At 43.5% G+C, this 12,589-nt stretch overlaps 1 long non-coding RNA gene across 1 annotated transcript; it reads right to left on the reverse strand.

The window, feature by feature from the left end:
• Positions 1-229: 229 nt before the first annotated feature.
• Positions 230-11,930, reverse strand: LOC109279157 (uncharacterized). Its single transcript, XR_002086040.2, has 3 exons — positions 11,539-11,930; positions 5,194-5,351; positions 230-1,628 (listed from the first exon to the last, which is right to left on the reverse strand). It is a non-coding gene; the product is annotated as an uncharacterized LOC109279157 (long non-coding RNA).
• Positions 11,931-12,589: the final 659 nt, after the last annotated feature.

Here is a 12,589-nt window from a genome sequence, read left to right on the forward strand (position 1 = left end):
CTTGGAAAAATATTAACGTGCTCAGCCAACAAAGACAAATTCAGAAGAAGCGGCAGCAAGTTCTGCTATACGTTGTACTGCCACCTGATATTCAAATGCGCTCTTCTGAGCTGTGTCTAATGTCAGCATCATTTTTTTAAAGAGACATATCAATTTCAGTGAAGGTTTTTATTTCACGTTCCCCATTCTTCACTGCCTGGACTAGGGAAAGGAAAAAAAAAAAAAAGGATTACCAGCTACATTACTTTTTAATTTAATGCCCTTGAGTCAGGGCAATAGCAACAGCAACGAGGCATGATAGAGATTTCAGGGAGGACGGCAAATGGAGAACAGTTGTTAGTACAGCATCTTCCATGAATATTGGTCGCAGCGGCTGTCTCGGCCATCATTCTCTCAAGGTAATGCCTTGCTTCCCATTGTCATTGTATCTCAGAATCAAATTATTTGAATTCCAGACACATCGACAGCACACTGAAGGGCCCCTGCCAATTTTTGCAGCTCGCTTGGAAAAGAGCATCATGAAGCATTACTCATTTATACGACTCCCAGGCTCCTGTTGTAAATTCCGTGCGCAGGACTGCCTCCAGGTGCGGCCCTTCAGCTTAGCTCTCTAATCCTGTAACCCTTTACCACCAACTCCCTCCCATAAACGTGTGCGAAAAAATCCCCAGGCCAGGTCTTCTCCCTCTTTGAGCTTCTGTTCCTGCAGATGGGAGTCCGGGCTGCCAGGGCTGGCCTGGACACAGAAGCCAGCTCTGTCACCTCAGTCAGGCCTGGGGGTGAGAGCCCCAAATCACAGCACACTGAACCGTCCCCCACAGCCACCTTGCCTACATTTTCATACAGAGAAAGTCTGGCTAAAATTAACAACTGTCCTACAATGGTGAAGCAGCCGATGACGGCTCATCTCTTGTTGGAAGATGAGGAAGCCATTAGCAAGGGTGTTTTTGAAGATCTTCTTGTGTGTGTGACTTAGGAAAAATCTTACACCACAAATTTAAAGGAATTTAATGTGTATCATTCTAAATCTTGTACATGTTTCATATATGCATGTAGGTATGCATATATACATGCATATTTAACTCGAAGAAAATACACCAAAATTAAGTGATCATTTTAATTTTTTTCTTCTCCATATTTTCCTAAATTTTCTAAAACAAACAGGTATTGCTTTTATGTTCAGGAAAACAAATGGTGTTTATAGAGGAAATTTTGATCAAGGATGTTTTCTTAAACAAAAGGACTATTTCCAAAAGGTTCACTACCCAGTCCGCCCGTAAGCCTCCTACATAGGAGAGCGGCCACAAGGGGGCTCTCTAAGCACAAATCTGGGGTTCTGGTTAAGCTGTGCCGCAGGACCAACAGTGGCCATATTAGTCCAGTCAGATTCTCTCCCCGAATTGACCCACACAGGAAAAAATAGCAAAAGCAGAAGAGAAAGAGGAAGGAGAGAGGGAAAGGATGAGTTACTTGCCTAGCGGAAGTGTGGTCTGCTGAAAAGGCAATCAAGAACTTGGTAGGTGGAGCTGCCTTAGGCCCTGGGCTAGTTTTCCATTCCCGCCTTCTGCCTTGGAGGCTCACAATTTCTGTTTTCCCATGAGATCTTGGTCGTCAGTCTTCCTGGGTATCTGGGAGACAGGCTCATGGTCAAGAATCCTGTTTTCCTAAGTACCTTGGGTTATCCTTATAACAATCTATGTGGGAGCCAGATTATATTTTGATTCTTTTAATCTCACAAAACAGGAATCTCAGGCTACCAAAACCGTGACACCAGGCAAATGTGTCTCACAGGTCATTTTATTCCTTATCAAGTACACTCTCCAAAGCAGGGCCACCACCAGCTCATACAGCATTTTACACAAATTTGAAAAAGCTACCCCTTCTTCAAGTAAAGAAAAGTTATATTAAAGGGCGCCTGATTGGCTTAGTCAGTAGAGCATGTGACTCTTGCAACTCTTTTTTTTTTTAAGTTTATTTATTTATTTTTGTGTGAGAGAGAGAGAGAGAGAGAGTGAGAGAGAGAATCCGAGCAGGTTCCACACTGTCATTGAGGAGCCTGATGCAAGGCTCTATCTCAAGAACAGTGAGATCATGACCTGAGCCAAAACGAAGAGTTGGCCGTTTAACCAACTGAGCCACCTGGGCACCCCAAGCAAGTAACTCTTGATCTCAGGGTTGTGAGTTCGAGTCCCATGTTGGGGGTAGAGTTTACTTTTTCTTTTAAAAAAAATTTTTTTTTTAATGTTTATTTTATTTTTGACAGAGAGAGACAGAGCATGAGCAGGGGAGGGGCAGAGAGAGAGGGGGACACAGAATCTGAAGCAGGCTCCAGGCTCTGAGCTGTCAGCACAGAGCCCCACGTGGGGCTCGAACTCACAGACCGCAAGATCATGACCTGAGCCAATGTCGGACACAACCGACTGAGCCACCCAGGCGCCCCTAGAGTTTACTTTTTCTAAAAAAGTTATATATTAATTGCTTCTCAACAATAACAATTACTAAAGAAAAAGTTATTCTATATAAATTATACAAGTAAATGATTCACCTTAAAATAATAGAAAATTCAAATGTTTATAATATTAGAAGCGTAAAGTCATTTGGGTCCAATAATTTGTCATAAAATAGACATCTCTCCTTGGTAGAAATAATTGTTCTTGACAGTTTCAATGATTACTTTTTGTATAGCTCATATTTTATAGAAATGATCGTCAGATTGGTAGTTTTTCGTACTGCATTGTGAACTTTACGTTGGTTCTAACATACTTAATTTTGAGATGCCACATTATTCACCGATATTGATATTTGGCAAAATTAATTGTACCTTGAAAATTTCACTTATTTGGAAATGGATCAAGTAAGTTATTGCCACAAAAACACTGCAATATTTTACTGGGAGATAGTAGTTTTTTTTTTAATGTGTATTTATTTATTTTGAGAGAGAGAGCACGAGCGGGCAGGGGCAGAGAGAGAAGAGAGAGAGAATCCTAGGCAGATTCCACGCTCAGTACAGAGCCTATAGCAGGGCTTGATCTCATGACCCTGAGATCATGACCTGAGCCAAAATAAAGAGTCGGACACTCAACTGACTGAGCCACCCAGAAGCCCCAAAGAGATTGTGTTAAAAGCACAATTTTATTTTATTTCTTTTTTCTTTTTTTTATTAAAAAATTTTAATTTAAATCCAAGTTTAGTTAACATACAGTGTAATAATGTTTTCAGGAATAGAATCTAGTGATTCATCTCTTACATATAACACCCAGTGCTCATCCCAACAAGTGTCCTCCTTACTGCCCATCACCCATTTAGCCCATCCCCCCACCGAACCCCCTGCCAGCAACCCTCAGTTTGTTTTCTGTATTTAAGAGTCTCTTATGGTTTGTCTCTCTCTCTGTTTTTATCTTATTTTTGCTTCCCTTCCCCTGTGTTGATCTGTTTTGTTTCTTATGAGTAAAATCATATGATATTTGTCTTTCTCTAACTGACTTATTTCGTTTAGCATAATACACTCTAGTTTCATCCACGTTGTTGAAAATGGCAAGATGTCATTCTTTTTGATCGCCGAGTAATACTCCATTGTGTATATATACCACATCTTCTTTATCCATTCATCAGTCAATGGACATTTGGGCTCTTTCCATACTTTGGCTATTGTCAGTAGTGCTTCTATAAACGTTGGAGTGCATGTGCCCCTTTGAATCAGCATTTTTGTATCCTTTGGATAAATACCTAGTAGTACAATTGCTGAGTCATAGGGCAGTTCTATTTTTAATTTTTTGAGGAACCTCCACACTGTTTTCTAGAGTGACTGCACCAGTTTGCATTCTAGAAGGACAGTTTTAGGTTGTTAGTTCTTTATACGTTGATGAGGAATGTCTAAAATTCCTTAATATGTTCATCAGTCAATTTCAGTTGTACATGTTCACCCAGCTTTGGTACTTCATATTGTAGTAATTCTTCAAATCATATACGATATATAGAACCTTGCTGCTCTAAACACCCAAGATCAGGGCATCAGGAGCTTGTCGGAAATGCAGAATCTCAGGTCTTACCCCAAAATTACTGAATCAGAATTTGTATGTTCATAAGATCCCCGGGTGCTCTGTATGCACATAAAAATTTGAGAAGTACTTATCTAGCATCCTGAAAAAAAATGACATTCTTCAGCAGTATACGCCTTTCTTTTTAATGTTATTGTTACCAATATAGGAAACAAAAGAGGGGCACCTGGGTGGCTCAGTCAGTTAAGCGTCCAACTTTGGGTCAGGTCATTATCTCACGGTTTGTGGGTTCGAGCCCCACGTCAGGCTCTGTGCTGACAACTCAGAGCCTGGAGCCTGCTTCGGATTCGGTGTCTCCTTCTCTCTCTGCCCCTCCCCCGCTCACGTTCTGTCTCTCCCTCTCTCTCAAAAATAAGTAAACATAGGGGCGCCTGGGTGGCGCAGTCGGTTAAGCGTCCGACTTCAGCCAGGTCACGATCTCGCGGTCCGTGAGTTCGAGCCCCGCGTCAGGCTCTGGGCTGATGGCTCGGAGCCTGGAGCCTGTTTCCGATTCTGTGTCTCCCTCTCTCTCTGCCCCTCCCCCGTTCATGCTCTGTCTCTCTCTGTCCCAAAAATAAATAAAAAACGTTGAAAAAAAAATTAAAAAAAAAAAATAAGTAAACATAAAAAAATTAAAAAGAAAAAAAAGAAACAGATTTTGGACTATAGGTGGATTGATTATAGAAATAACATTTGAAATGAATCTTCCTCCCTTCTCTGATATTTTTACATTGGAGAAGCTGGGGTCATTGTGAAGAAACTGCCATCTATTTAACATCAATATCTTTCTGTAATTATCATAAATTAACTTTTCTTGAATGTCCTCTTAGCTTATTATCTGCTTTCAAGGGATTGATATTCATTGACTTTGGGTTCCTGGCTAATTTTGCTTATGTAATAAGTAGTTTCCATTATCCCCAAGGGGATGTGTTCCAAGACCTTCCAGTGGATGCCTGAAGCCACAATACTGAACCCTGTATACACTATGTTTTTTCCTTACATACATACTTAAAATAAAGTTTAATTTATTAATTAGGCACAATTAAGAGATTAATAACTAACAATAAAATAGAACGATTGTAACGATATTCTATACTAAAAGTTATGTGACTGGTCTCTCTCTCTCTCAATATCTTACTGAATTAACTGTTCTTACCCTTCCTTTTGTGATAATATGAGGTGATAAATGCCTAGTGATGAGATGAAGTGAGGTGAATGACGTAGGCGTTGTGATGTAGCATGAAGCTACTGTTGACTTCATGATGAGTTGGAAGGAGGGTCATATGCTTCCAGGTCACAGCTGACTGTAGGGAACTGAAACACAGAAAGTAAAACCAAGGATAAGGAGGGATTACTGTAACATTAATTTGATCTTCACTCTAAATTAGTCCTGAGTAATGCATCTTAAAGAGGATATTTTCAAAAGTACATTTCTGATTTGTATTTTTAGAATCTACGCTTTTATGCATATCATCAATACGCACTGCATACTCCCCCTAATTAAGTTTTAGTAGCAAGATGGCATCTACTCAATTTCCCCATCTCCTTTTCAACAATGATTTTAAGTTTTATGTTCCATAAATGCATTTTCAATATACGCCAACATTTGGTTGAAGCAGAAAGAGTAATTATATGATATCTTGGATGATATAAAAAAATCCAGTGCTGTCAAAATAAATTTTTCCTGCATCATTCAATACTAAATGTAAAGAAGATGCAGAACAAACAATATACAATGCCCTAGAAAATACTGAGGATCTTCTGTAGGAGCCATTATGTTCTCTCTGCATACTTGCAGCATTGCTATATCCAATTTCTCTTTGGAATCAGGCTTTATAAATAGTCTTTGGAAAATACATATATGCTTTCTTTTGTTTTGTCATCTACTGGATAACCCCTTTGTCCAAATATTCATATATTTACTTTTTGGAAATCCACAAATCTAGCAATATTATCTGTTCTACATGGCTTTTACCAGTTGTACCTAAAATAATCAAGTAATATTTGCATTTCATACCTTTTTCAAAAGTAACATATTCATTGCATCTACAATAATTTTAATAGTTTGGTTTTATGTTTCCTGCCCTAAAAAACGTGTAACATTATTTGTTTTTTTTTTTTTTTTAACGTTTATTTATTTTTGAGACAGAGAGAGACAGAGCATGAACGGGGGAGGGTCAGAGAGAGGGAGACACAGAATCTGAAACAGGCTCCAGGCTCTGAGAGGTCAGCACAGAGCCCGACGCGGGGCTCGAACTCACGGACCGCGAGATCATGACCTGAGCCAAAGTCGGCCGCTTAACCGACTGAGCCACCCAGGCGCCCCCATTATTTGCTTTTTAAAAAATGTTTATTTATTTTTGAGAGAGAGTGCAAGCAGGGGAAGGGCAGAGAGAGAGGGGGAGGCAGAGAATCCCAAGCAGGCTCCGCGCCGACAGTGCAGAGCCTGACCTGGGGCTCGCACACATGAACCATGTGATCATGACCTGAGCTGAAATCAAGAATCAGACACTTAACCAACTGAGCCACACAGGCGCCCCACATTATTTGTTAATCAATGTGCCATTGTGTTATAAAATTTTGTATCATTTCTGCCAAAGAAAGACAATTCTCATCAAAGTACTTGTAGTTTCCTGGATGATCTCTCTAGATGTTGCCTTACCAAAAGTATGTGCTCCCAGTATGGCTTCTCATTTGAATAGTATCTTTGCCTGCATCTCTCTCAATATACTATCCCTCAAACCATATTTCAACTTTGAATTCTTAACACTATTGTTGAAATGCATTTTATCTTCCGTTTATTAGTTATATGTGATATGTACCTGCCAATCCTTGTGCACACTTTCATTACTCAGTTGATATTTTTTTCCATCTCTGAAGAATTTGTAATATAAATAAAACACAGAAATCACTGAGATAGAATAATATGGAGTTTTTGATCATTAGTTAGAATTTATAAGTACATAATTTCCGAAAACTTCCTACCAGTGCTAATTTGTTAAATTTGACAAAATCTGATGAAAACTTGATGAAATTTAATGAAAATAAATTTAATGAAAAATTAAATTCCTTATGTAAGATAGACAAATTGTAACTACATTATTGTTAATATTCAAAGTTTTAAAATACTCAAATTACATAGCCATGTACCTGGATAGGCAATATCCAGTTTAATGTTTTCTTTTTCGCTTCCATTTTTCTTCAAAACTAACCAGTTAAGCTTGGCATAAATACTGATAGTAAATTCACATCCTAACCCACCAGTCTTTGTCCCCCCTCCCCCAGTCCATCTTTTCCAAAAATGTATTTAATGATCTAAACTATTCTTTGTGATTTTCTTCTGTTTTCTGATTCTGAAATTAATTTTTAAAACTCTTTCATAGTATCTGAGCAAAAAATCAATAGTGAGTTTTATTTTAGAACTTACATGTGTATAACATACAAAATACACAGCTATCAAGCTGCTAAATACTATCAAGTGAATATTCTTACTAACAGGATATCCATAACAATAAGCAATTGCTATTATGTAATTACCAGATCGTTAAATAGTAATCTCTATCTTATGTGTATATCATTTATTTTGTAGATTATTTGAGCATGTGTAGCTTGATGGTGATTCATATAGTTGTGAAAGTCCTCGTAGATTTACGTTGGGAACTCAGCAATGCCTTTTGAGTACAGCAAATAAAACAGCAGATGATGTGATACAAGGTGAAACATTAAATTCGCTGGTGCACTAATATCAATGGGATTTGTCTTTAAATACTCACCTATCAGCCTATCAATTAGAAAAGCAGTTTCTTGTTTAGAAGCAGAAATATTTTTAGATGACATTAGATCTGTTGTTGGTTTTGATTACTGACTCATTTTTCCTTTGTGCGTGGAAGCTGAACAAAATACATTAACCCTCTTCAAACAAGACACTTGACTGCCATCTGCCGGCAAATTGTAATAAACATACAAGTCACCCATCTTTGCGATAAGCAATATTAATAAACGCACTAAATTTTGCAGAATAATAAAGACATCTGATGTGAATGGAGCCCTGTGGACGAGGAGTGTGGTGCCCAACCGTAATAATCCTAGGTGGCTACTCCGAACCCAACTCTACCTAGATTTTGTTCTCTTTGCTTTCAAACTTCTGCCAAAGGAGGAAAATTCCAATTGTAAAAACATTCTTGGGGCCCAATCTGGTGTTGCTCATTCATATTGCTGGTGGAAAAACACGGGAGGGGGATACAACCTACAATTCAACTTCTACAGAAAGGCCCCTCACTCCAGCAAGTCAGACAAGGAGGTCAGGATTTTCATCACTAATCCCAGGACACAGGGCAGAGTTGTACTTGGTCTCCTCACGACTAAGACCACTGGCGCTACAGGGGGGTAAAGGGCGGGGGTGGGAATGAGGGAGGGGCTGGGCCCAGGCAAAACATCAAAGGGGAAAGCCTCTCCCTAAAATTAGGGATGGGCCAGCAGATTCCGTGAACAAAAGAACTTTAAGTGGGGGTTGAGGATGGTGAGGGAGCTTTACAAGTCTTCAGTGCAGTTAAAAGCATCTTGCTAGAAAAGGGTAACAGGACCTCTCGTGTGCTTTGCTTAGAAACAATGGTCATAAATCCATTAATATTTTCTATTCACAGAAGAAGACAAATTGTTAAATGACAAGGTGGAAAGAAACTCCCATTACACAATCCTATGTTCCTAAAGTAAAATACTGAGTGAGTCTATGTTCTTTGCTGCTCAAACAGAAAAACTAAATATTACCAATAACAAATATAGGGCAGAAAGTAGCCCCAGTACTTGGCTCATAATGAGCATTTATTTGTTGAATGAGAAAAGTTCTACTCCAAAGTTACTCCCAAACAAGTCAAGTAAGTGCAGAGCATGCAGAATTGGGGAAAGTGGGGAAGGATTTCAGGAGGAGGTGTTAACTGAGTTAGGTCTTAACAAGGAGGCAGAACGTTAGCTTAGTGGGCAGAGAAGGAAAGAAAGGACATTCCAGGTAGAGATAAGAGTCACGGCAAGACCCACCAAGCAGAGGAGAAGCAGGAACATCCAGGAGGGAATGTCAGGAGAGCACGGTGACAGTGTCTAGTGAAGAAGCAGGGTCTGGCAGGGACCACTGGACCTGGTGACCTTTGGGGGTGGGCATGAAAGCCAGATTGCAAGGGAGGATAATGAGTGAGTAGGAGAGGAGGGAGGGGAGGGAATAGAGGAGGAAGTTAATTAGGCTACCCTCTCTCTTTTGTTAACTTTTTACTGTACAAATATATATATATATATGTACAATAAATATATATATACAATAAATATATATACTATATATATATATATATTTATTTTGTGTGTGTGTGTGTATATATATACATACATATACATATAATATATATAATCCCCCCAGCATTTAGGGGGACCTCGGCCTCCAGGGCTTCCCTGCAGTTTTGCACTCACTAGTGGGTGCCACTGGAGGGCGAAGACTGCAGAACTCAGTTGGTCCAAAGATAGAACCTACCATCCACATTGAGATAACAAGAGCAGAACATGGCCAGCCGACATATGTTGCCAAACCTCCTTTCCAAGACCCACACTGACTTCTTCTTCCAGGGATCCATGTTTCCCCACAGAGATAGGATTCAGTAAGGATATATTTGACTTCATTAAATAGTCCCTGAACTCTGACCTCCTGTTGGCCCTCATCTGGCCTGAGAACCTCTCTCCTGGGTGTTCTATGGCTAGGACCGACTCATAGATAAGGTTGGGCACACCTGGGGCTCCAATCCACAAAGAGAGAGAAAACACTGGATAGAAAGTGAATATAAGGAGCCATCTGCAACAAAATCAAAGCCAGGCTGTCGACAGTGGGAACTGCAGGACAAACCTGGAGAGGGAAGCCAGATTGGGAGCGGACCCTGGTGGCCACAGATTCGCCTTTTCTTTGGGTCCCAACCACTCACTGGTTTTCCTGCCACTGACATTCTGACTGCACAAGGGCACTGCCCAGCCTTCCTATTCTCTTAATTCCTTGGAAAGCATCTGAGACAAGACTGGAAAGTTCAAATAGGGGCTTCACAAATGCTAGAGTAAAATAAAAACTCGAAGCAACATGGGTTAGAAATAAGACCGCGAAGTTACAGAGACCACAGAATCCAGAGGGGAAGTGAAACTCACTTCAAGATCACTAGAATCCACATGAAGTTTCTGATGCCTTAGATCCAAAAGTGAAAAAAGAAACCCAGCAGAGAAACAGCAGGATGCCGTGGTTAAGGGACCAGACCAAGGAGCCAGATGGCCTGGGTTCATGCTCCAGCTCTAACAGTTGTGTGTGACCTTTGGCAAAGGTCTAATCCCTGGCAGCCTCAGTTTCCCCGTCTTAAAAACAAAGGTGATACCAGTGCTTACAGCATAGAGTTTGTATGGGGATTAATTAATCTACGTAAAGCATTTATGACAGTCTTTGTCTCACAGCAGGTGTTAAGTAAGCTTGGAATTTTGTTAGGGTGATTTTGGACATGCTCAATGTGACTAAGGGAAGAGAAGAAATGGAGCCCACCAGGGAGATAGGCAAGGAGGCAGGCATGAGATGGGGAGGCAGAAATGAGACACAGGAGACGGCAGCTACCAGGAAGGATGGAGGAATGAGAGAAAAACGAAATATAGGGTGGGATGGGGGTGGGGCAGAGGAAACATTCAGGTAAGAAAGACTTGAGATGGGAAACCCAGCAAGAGACCCACACTTTCCAGAGCCTGGCTGTCCACTAGACTCCCCATCCTTCCCACTGGGTAAGAAATCCTGGGACTAAGGGATGTGCTCCCCCACCCTGTGTCTCCCCACCCCACCCCACTTTGGCCGCTTAAGACCCTGGAATTCCCTGTCCAAACTGCAGGAACCCCACTGCCAGGCTCTGGGCTCTTCTAGCCACAGCGACCCCGGCCCTCCATACAGACTGCCCCCAGGTAAGCACACCCCTAGGCTCACAGGTGGCTAAGGGGCAGCTATTTACAAGAGGGTGTGGACAGAGAGCTCTAACGCTGGGGCTGAGGTGACCGTAGGTATGCTTGGGGGGGGGGGGGGGGGCCTCACGGTGCCCGATGGGACTGGGGGCGGGGCATCCCTGAGGAAGGGAGGGGTCTCCCATTACCGAGAGAATGTCCCTTCCCCTTCCTTTGAGGTCTGATAACCTTCGTGCTGACGAAGAGATGATGCTCCTTCCCCGTCAGTGTTCAAGTCAGACCCGTCCTGAATCTCCCCAGTTAACCCAGTGGCGCCCCAAAACAGGGCCGGGGTCTGTGGTAGACTCGGGAAGCTAAGGGAAACGACAGCGGGGAAACCAGAATCCAGGTAACCTGCTTTCCAGGGCGCAGTTTCCCGCTGGGGCTCGGGTTTGCGCGCAGGTGTCCGCGGGCCGGGGCGTCAAGGCCGCCCCGGGTGGAGGCGCCGGGCCCCCGCTGCGGCACCCACCCCACCCCCGGCGCACAAGGCCAGGCTGCTCCCTCCCACCTCATAAAACTCCCGGCTTCGGCCTTTCAGGCGGTGAGCCGAGCCTTTCTGCGAGGACGCCGCGGAGGTAACGCAGCCCGGCTGTTACACCGATGGGCGACTTTAAGCGCCCGGCTCTTGGGGGGTCGGGGTGAGGGGAGCTCCTGGCCGCGGCCCTGGCGCTGCAGGCTCCCGCCAGCGTGGCGCCGCAGGGGTCCGGGAGGCACCGGCGCCCGGCGTCCAGGACCGCGGTTCCCCGGGCGGCACTGGGCGGACCGCAGCGCCGGGACGAGCCGAGACGGCGCTGGGTCTCCGAGCGCCGCCAGCGCCACCTGCTGGCCGGCGCCAATCCCTTGGTCCGGGAGAAGTGGGGAAACAGACCGGGACCGGAGGGCGCAGGGCTTTCAGCGACGCGGGAGCCTAGCTTGACATCTGAAAGGGCCCCGGCAGAGGGGTGATGGTATCAAACAGTGCCTGGGAGCGGGGACTCAAGCCCGGGGAGAAGCTCATCCAATTTCCCTCTCTTTGCCGCCCGGAGGTTGGCGGGCGGGCGGCTCTCGTACTGCTTTTTAGGCACCTCTCCGGGACCTGGCGGGATCCCAGGGGCGGGGTTGGCCTGGCGGTTGTTTGGGGATCCTCCAACCACAGGGGAGCGCGCCAGATCCAGCGAGCCCCACTGCGCTGCAGGGTAATTGCGCTTCCAGATCCAACTCGGAGAGGGAGTAGTTCTCTGCAACAGGCAGCGTTTGGGGACCCGCTAAACCCCACCCCCTGCTCCAACCTGAGCCGGAGAACCTAGAAAGAGGCTTTCGGAGCTCTAGGTGCTGCAGGGTGCCCAGGAGAAGGTATCCACTGAGGGGGGGCGGGGGGGCCTCACTCCCTCTTTCTGCCAGAGAGGGGCCTCAGTGTTGAGCTTGTAGCTGGTCTCTGAGCAATAGTTATTAATACTGTTATACAGCAGCTCCACTTTACTGAGCACTTACTGTTAGCAAAGCTCAGTGTTAAGCCCTTACCAAACACGGACACTAATTTTCTCACTGAACCCTTGAAATATCCCTGTAAGATTTATTCT

The sequence above is a fragment of the Panthera pardus genome, unplaced genomic scaffold, assembly GCF_024362965.1.
Source record: "Panthera pardus isolate Hobbes unplaced genomic scaffold, ASM2436296v1 HiC_scaffold_12, whole genome shotgun sequence".
NCBI classification, from domain to species: domain Eukaryota; kingdom Metazoa; phylum Chordata; class Mammalia; order Carnivora; family Felidae; genus Panthera; species Panthera pardus.